Below are 8,638 nucleotides of genomic sequence, written 5' to 3'. Positions count from 1 at the left end.
GCTAATTCTTTTATTTAAGACACATTAAAAAATGGATATATTATTCAATTAATTGATAGTCCTTCAAGCATGTACATGAAAAAAAACTAATCTGCTCTTCAGAATGATGAATTTGTTAGCAAAACTGTAAATAAACTTATTCCTTCAGGTTGCGTTATTGAGGTCCCATTTCAAACTTACATTGTCAATCCGCTGAGTGTATGCGACTTATTTTAGATTTTAGCACTTTGGATTTACCGGTGAAAAAAGAAAAGATCAAATTTGAAGATTGGAAAATAGCTGTGCAATACTTTCAGAAAAATGATTATCTGTATAAATTTGATTTGAAAATTGATTATTTTCATTTGGATATTTGTCCACAACAGCACACGTATCTGGGTTTTTTTCGTGTGAAGATACATTTTATCGTTTAACAGTTTGAGCATGTGGTTTTTCCACGGGTCCTTACATATTTACCAAGTGTCTCAGACTATTGGTCAAGTATTAAACGAAACAATGGTATAAACATAGTTTTATATCTAGATGATGGATTTGGTATGAATAACGACAATAATGAATGTATCAAAGATGCTGAATCCGTGTAACAATCATTTTTGAATGCGGGTTTTCGTCTTAACGAGGAAAAATCAGTTTTTACTCCAGTACAGAAGTTGGAGTGGTTTAAAATTATTTGGGATTCTTGTAATTTAATTTTATGCTTTCCTCAAAGGAGAATTGACGAATTATAACAATCTAATCATAATGTTTTCAGAGAAATTGCATATATTTCTGCCCAAAATTTAGCCCAAGTAATGGGTAGAATAACAAGTATGTCTCCTGTGATTGGAAATATAACTAGAATAATGACTAGATTTTGTTATGTGTCAATTAAATGTTGAATGTCATGCGATAGTCATTTAGTTTTAGAAAATAAAAGTTTTTTAATATCAGAATTAAAGTTCTGGCTTGATAACATTGCCAATTTTAAAACACTAAATCATGATAGCCAGTCGCATGCTATGATATATTCTGATGCTAACAGCATAGCTGCTGGAGCATGTAAAGTAGAATGGGAGAGTAAAATTTTTCACACTATGTGGAAATCCGCTGAAATGTTAGAGAGTTCAACGTTGAGGGAACTGAAGGCCATAGAATTGGCGTTGATGTCTCATCAACATGCATTTGCTTGAAATTCCTTAAAATGACTAACTGGTAATCAAAATGGTGTCCGAATTGTTCAAACAGGAAGTATGAGAACTGCAAGATTTAGCAATTTCCATGTTTTCTATTTGTTTAAAAAAAGGGAATCTCCATAAACATACAATGGATTCCGAGAGGCGAAAATTTGAAAGCTGATTATATCAGTAAAATGCATGATTATGAAGACTTGGGTGTTTCAGGAAATGTCTTTACTTTTATTAACGACCTTTGGGGTCCTTATACTGTCGATTGTTTTGCTAGTTCTCGTAACGCAAACTTCAGAGATTAGAGAAAAAATTCTGTAATGAGAATACAGAAGATTTACTCAGAATTGTTCTGGTGAAAACATTTGGATTGTACCAGCTTTTTACCTTGTGTTGAGAGCTATAAAACATGTAATTGCTTGTAAAGATAAAGGGTCTTTAATTGTACCAACTTGGATATCTGCGATCTATTGGCCATTTATTTTTGATAAAAATATGAATTACAGATATTACATATCTGATGTTATTGAATTAAAAAATACAAGCGGTATTTTTGTCAGTGGTTCTAATAGAAAATCAATTTTTGGCACTGCGCCTGTTATTGCTCCAGTATTGGCAGTAAAATTAGATGCGACAAGGATAACAAGGCGCTTGTGCACTAATGTGTTTTGTAGCCGGCAAGGTTTAAGTGACGAGACCCTAGTACACGAATTTGTATTCTAGCAGGCTATATCGTTGTTGAGAAGGCCTTAGTGAATATGTACATTGTAGAAAGCATGGTTGCATTCAACACGGCTCTAGTGTGCACATTTTTCAGATAGTTGGTATATGGATACAGAATTCAGATTTTTCGGATGAACTTTCTACATAAAAGCTAGAATACCAGAGTATTGCTTGAGCTCACGTTCTCTAAACACTCTTAAAAAGTACCAGTATGCCTTTAATACTTTCTATAAGTGGACTAAATTACATAATATGACTCCATTACCATCATCTGATTACACAGTTTCGTTATATTCGATTCACATTTCATAGAGTGCAAAATCGACTAGTAAGATAAATGAAGTAATTCTAGTATACGCCATTTGCTGCGCACACAAACTGGCTGGATGTAATAATCAATGAAACTCTAAATTAGTAACGTTTGTTAATGAAAGAGCACAGAGAAAAAATAAGGACATGTTATCATTAACAAAAGTTTCTATTACACCAGACATTTTGCAAAAAAATGTTTATATTTATGGTCAACTTGATAGTAATTTTAAAGATTTAAGAACTGTTTGTGTGTGTTCATTAAGCTATTAAGATTTTTTAAGATTTTCTGAACTAGTTAGTTTGAGAGGCATTGACTTATTCTATACACGCAAATTTATATTTGGCGAAGTGTAAAACTGATATTTAAAGAGAAGGGAGGGATGTGTTTATTTCTAGAAAAAATCTTGTAACTTGACCTGTCTCTATGTTTAAACGATATCTCAAATAAACTAGCATTACATCAAATTCTAATGAATTTATATTTAGATCTATAATTTTTTGTAAATCTGATAAAAGTTATAAACTTAGACGTACAGGTCCGTTGTCATATAAGAGAGCTCGGGAAATACTTCTTTCAAGCTTACAGAGTAAATGCTTAGATACTAAACAATTTGGACTGCATAGTCTCCGTTCAGGAGGGGCATCGACTGCTGCAGCGACTGGTGTAGAGGACAGATTGTTTAAAAAGCATGGTCAATGAAAGAGTGACATAACAACAGACGGTTATGTAAAAGAGCCTTTGAAGGATCGACTTTCTGTTACCAATAATATTGGAATTTAAGCTGAGTAATTCTTAAATTCGTCATTGTAACATCATACCAGCTAACAAATTGGAAAGAACATACGCCTTATTTTTGCCTTGATTCTTAGTATTCGTATTGTCATTTGATAAAGTCATGCTGATTTTAAGGTGCCCAGTTTGCATTGCTTTCAAGAACTTTCTATTTAAATCCGTCCTTGTGTTCTTACTACTACTGGACACTGCATGTGACAAATCCTATTGTATCAGTACCAGATCCAATCCTTTACTTGTAAATTGTTGGTAATAATAAATATATGGCTTGATAAAGGAACATCAATGGCATAATGTTTAATCAACACCATTGTCTTATATTATATATATATATAAAGTCTTTAATTCGTTCATTTTACGCAGGCTTTCAAATTGGACCTCGGTATTTCAGAAGCATGAACTATGACATGCTTTAGCTATTGGATTATCAGATCTGCTTACAAATGCTTGGTCAGGACTATTCGGTAACGTTCAATAGTGTATATTTATCTACTGGTAGTCACTTGAAAGGATGACGTATCTCATTCTGTGTTAAAAACATACGCATTTATCGATTTCTTTTGCATAATTAAGTTGTCTAAATTGTAACGATTATAACATCACGTAAATGCATAGCTACCCGTACAGATAATAAGTTGTTTAAGTATTTAATCATTCTAATTGGAAATCGTAAACATTACATGATTTCTTAGTTGTTAGTTTTGTTGGATCAATGATAACGCAAGGAAAACCACTTTAAATCTTAAACCAACATTCATACCATGAACGTTTAGTTGTATTTGATGATTGACAAAGGCACGTTATCTGTTTATACAACATATACTATTTCTTATCAATTGAACCATTTATATGGGGACATTTATAAACGAAAGGAACATGCGTTTTAATATGTGCATCTAACTTTATATAACTGTAACAAAGCCAGTGATTACCATACAAAGAGTCTATTGATATTATTTCGATAGGTCATTGATGTACTACATCAATTCAGTTGATCAGTACCAATCATATATGTGTGTGATATGGAGGTATTATAATAGCATAACTTTGTGGTGTTGCTTAGGGTATCGAAGAAGTGATTGTCGAAACATTTTTTTTGAAGGAATATATTCAAGTTTGTTTAGATTTTTTTAGTGTGGTATGTTAGTTTTTGTTTTGTATTGCCTTGTATTAAATGTTTGTTGTGTTTTTTTATTTGCTTTCTGTTTTTGTTCATTTTGTTTTGTTTTGTTTTTTATCTTTGTTTGTGTTCTCCCTTTTTTAAGCTGGAGGAGGTTAGAGGTTACTCCAATAACGGATATTTATGACAATAACAATGTTCCTTTTAGAGTTATCATATGGTACACAATGTAACTGGTTAAAGATGGCCGATTTAGTAAAAAAGTAAAATCACAAAAATACTGAACTCCGAAAAAAAATTATGCATAGTTGTTTTCTTTACTTGTGCATCTTGTTTTAAGGTTGATACTGCATAATGCAGTCTTTTTATCAGTAGTAACATAATATGATGTCATGCTGTCTCCATATGTATTGATACGATAGTATTAAAAGTCAAACATAAAGAACAGTAACAGTATTGCTGTCAAAGAAGCAGTTCTCATTTCTCTGAAAATAGGGGAATTCGAATTGGTGACTATAGTTAAATAAACTAAAATCATGTGGTCCGTATACTTATAAAGTGTATTTCATTCTATATCTAAAATAAAAAAAAAACATACCCATTTAACGATTTCGTTTTCATAGTTTTGTTGTTAATTATACAACAAGGAAAAGGAGATATTAACCTAAAATTGCATTCCTAACACAGTGTTATTATGGATTGATGGTGATATTTGATGCTACAACAGATATATTTGTTCTGTGGCATTTCATATCAATGCAACAACCATTAACAGGATATTATAACAGAAAGAAACATGCACGTAAATCAAAGTTATTTATGTTTCATATGATTGTGATAAAGCTTGTGATAGTCACAGAAAAAGTTTATGATTACTATTTTAATAAACAATAAATCAATTATATATAGTAGTACCCTTAATGCATGTACGTGATATATGCTATGACATTTGCAATACTTAATGATCTTGTTTGTTGAAACGTGTAAATGTGTTGGAATTAAATTTGTTTGTGTTTGTGTTGGTTTTTTATTTCTGTGTATTCTTTTTTGTAGCATTTCAAATCGGCATGCTTGATATTGCATTTTTTTTTGTGCATATTTATTGTATATTTTTAAAATTCTACACAGGAGTATCGTATAGCGGGTTATTTTCGCAGGTGTTTATTTTCGCTTATTTTGGCGGGTGAAAGAAAATCGCGAAAATTAATTCCGCGAAAATTAATGCATACTTTCGTTACTTTTTAAAAGCTAAATCGTCGGTCGTTAGGTCAAGAACGGTATAGGTTAGTTTTAACAACGTAAACAAAAAAGGCATTGAACATAAATGTATATTATAAAATGAGTGTATATCCTTATCAATTAGTGTCAAATAGATTATGAGATTAGGGTACTCTATCAGGTAGTTACCCTTATTAAATAGTGTCAAATTATATAAGAGTTGTAAAGCAGTCTGGATAATTTCTCAACCTAATTATTAAGTGCATCAATGTTCCAGTCAAGATAAATTAATGAGACGTCATTAAGGTAAACAAATCTTGCTTCTCAATTTTTCCATATTTTATATCCAACAATTTCAGTATCCGCCCAAATATTTAATTGGGAATTAAGAATCCACTAAAACAAAAACCGCCAAAGTTTTCGTTTACTTTGTTGCCCCTGTACCGCGAAATTTTACACCCGCGAAAATAACCCGCCATACGGTATCACAATCATGGCAATAAATTAAGAAACTTTCTTCGTGTACAGTACAAAGGATTTTTCTTCCTTGTTGATGAATAGTCCACCTAAAAACGGATCTAAAATCAACATATATATACCGCTTACATGTTAAAACCCGCCACATTTTGTATGTATATGCCTGTCCCAAGTCAGGAGCCTTTAATACAGAGGTTGTCGTTTGTTGGTGTGTTACATATTTGTTTTTCGTATATTTTTTGTACATAAATTAAGCCGTTAGTTTTCTCGTTTGAATTGTTTTACATTTGTCATTTCGGGGCCTTTTATAGATGATTATGCGTTATGGACTTTACTCATTGTTGAAGGCCGTGCAGTGACCTATAGTTGTTAATTTCTGTGTCATTTGGTTTCTTGTGGAGAGTTGTCTCATTGGCAATCATACCACATCTTCGTTTTTATATATAAACAGTGAAATACAGATATAAACTAGGGGGACATTGGCTTATGATAAATGTGCCCACCTTTTGTTTTACGTCTTATTTTCTAAAACATAAAAAAAATATGACTATTTCTTTAATACATACATATGTTTTTACCTGTTTGATTTCTGTTGTCAACCATTGAATCGTTCCTTTTCTTTTGATATGATAAGACAACTATATATATATAACACAAGCAAAGGTAAACCCAGACACCTGATTACATAGTCGTATCTAAAGTGACTTGATTATATATCTGTATCAAGTGTTTGTTTACCAACCGTTATATGAATCTTGCAATGTACCATATATTTAACCCCGCACATATATTGATATATTTATTGCATTCTCCAGATTTGATTATAATAAACGGTATATAGTATAATTTTACTTTGTCACCATTCTCCCAAAGTAAGATATTTAAATCAATCAATTTCATCCAGTGATTATGGACAACTAATATGTAACCCTATATGGGGAATGTATTAAATAAAGGAGGCAATAATGCAAAAAAAGAATATAACATGGTTGATGAATACATTAAATCTGTATCTGATATTTCTGCAGAAGTATCTAAATGATTGGCTTCAGATTGCATATTTTATATCTTGTATCAATGTTGCCTTAAAAGATTGGCACATGATCTGCTTACCTGTCCGAGGCATCTAAGATCACTGCTAGATTTGTCTTTTTTTTTTCATTGTGTGGTTTCAGTATTTAGTATTCATATAAAGTTTTGCGAACTTGTTTATATATTTCATCTCATTTTTAAAATGTGACTAGGAATGCCTTGTTAAGATGATTGTCACTGAGAAGTAAGTTCATCCTATCTGTTGAAAATCTCTGAATGTTCTTCACTAAAACTGAAGTATCACGTGTTTCTTAAGGTGCTGTTACATAATCTCAATCTGCTTAACTGAGTAGAATTTAAAGAAATGTCGTACACAAGCTGCACTTATTATAACTGACGCACAGACAATGGAGACTTTAGATAACTTGAAATGATCTGTAGCATTTGCTTTTATATTGTTACAGGCGGGCAAGTAGGGGTCGGTCGTACTTTTAATACAGTATTGATTATCGATAGTGTTCCTCTAGATAATCTTGTTTAAAGTGTAGTTGGTTGACTCCAGCATAATTATATATAAATGAATCCAGCGTAAAAGAATGACTTTTAATCTTGTCCAGTATTTATTTATCTCAATAAATAACTCATATAACAGCAATTACATAGTTAGTATACATTAGAAGAGTAAGATGATGGCCTTCCGAACCCCATATGTAACTTAATATACAGATTTGCAAGATTTTATCCTCTCAATCATACTAGTTCAATAATGAGAAAATGAAATATACTTATTTCATTAACTTACGGAATTATAGAAGGTTGTCAACATGGTGGGATATCGTATCTATACATCTTTAATATTGTTATAATTTGCCAAAAACTACTATTAGAATTTGTAAACATTGAACTGGTTTTCGCATCTTGTCTAATATGAAGACACTTCCTGTTGAAGACGTGCGTAAACGGGAATATTTTTAAAACGGTATTTGGTTCCTGGACGTCTTTGAGTAAGATTTTGGATCAATATTCCGAAAGATGTAAAACGATTAATAATAGCTTAATATAGAACTTGAAATGATATCGCATAGATTAAGGTAAAATAGCTTTATATCGAAATGCATCCTGTACCTAGATAGCTGTGTTAACTTGAAGATTTGTTTGGTTTTAACGTTCTGTTCAGTTTGACAGCCAGATACAATATGCCAGAGTGCTATAGCGACGCTGTATTTATACTTGACGGTGAAATACATGCGCGACTCACAGAACTGAAATTCTACTATAACTTTGAAATGCTATTGAAAACTCTGGCTCATGTCACGAAACGCCGTTATAAATCCATAAAACTGCAAAAGTTTGCCCTTATTTCTAAAATACAAGTGACATACTTAATATAAACCTTAAAATTCCATACTCCTAGCCTTATCACCTACGTTTCTATATGATGTCATTGAAATCAGAAAATAGTTCCTTAACGGCGCTTGACAAAAACGTAATTAACGTAATTATATCATATTATTCAGTACCCTGAACAATAAAAGGAAGGCCAGCAAGTAATTTGATTATATCTTAACATAACTTTTATGTATTATTGTAACTTTATAAAGAAGTACCGTTACCCGGAAGTGACCATTTATTGGAATGGCAACTTCTAGTTTGTAAACAAGCACTCGCCACGAAGGATATTAAAGGGAAAACTACCCCAACGATATTCAAATAATACTCAGAATGAACGAATAGGTAACAAAAACATGTTTCATAAACCCCTTACCCCCTGAAAGTGTGAATTTAATGTAGACCAGTGAA

This window comes from Mytilus californianus, unplaced genomic scaffold (assembly GCF_021869535.1).
Source record: "Mytilus californianus isolate M0D057914Y unplaced genomic scaffold, xbMytCali1.0.p SCAF_9, whole genome shotgun sequence".
Taxonomy (NCBI): Eukaryota; Metazoa; Mollusca; class Bivalvia; order Mytilida; family Mytilidae; genus Mytilus; species Mytilus californianus.
The sequence above is the reverse complement of the archived record's forward strand: the minus strand, read 5'-3'. Positions refer to the sequence as shown.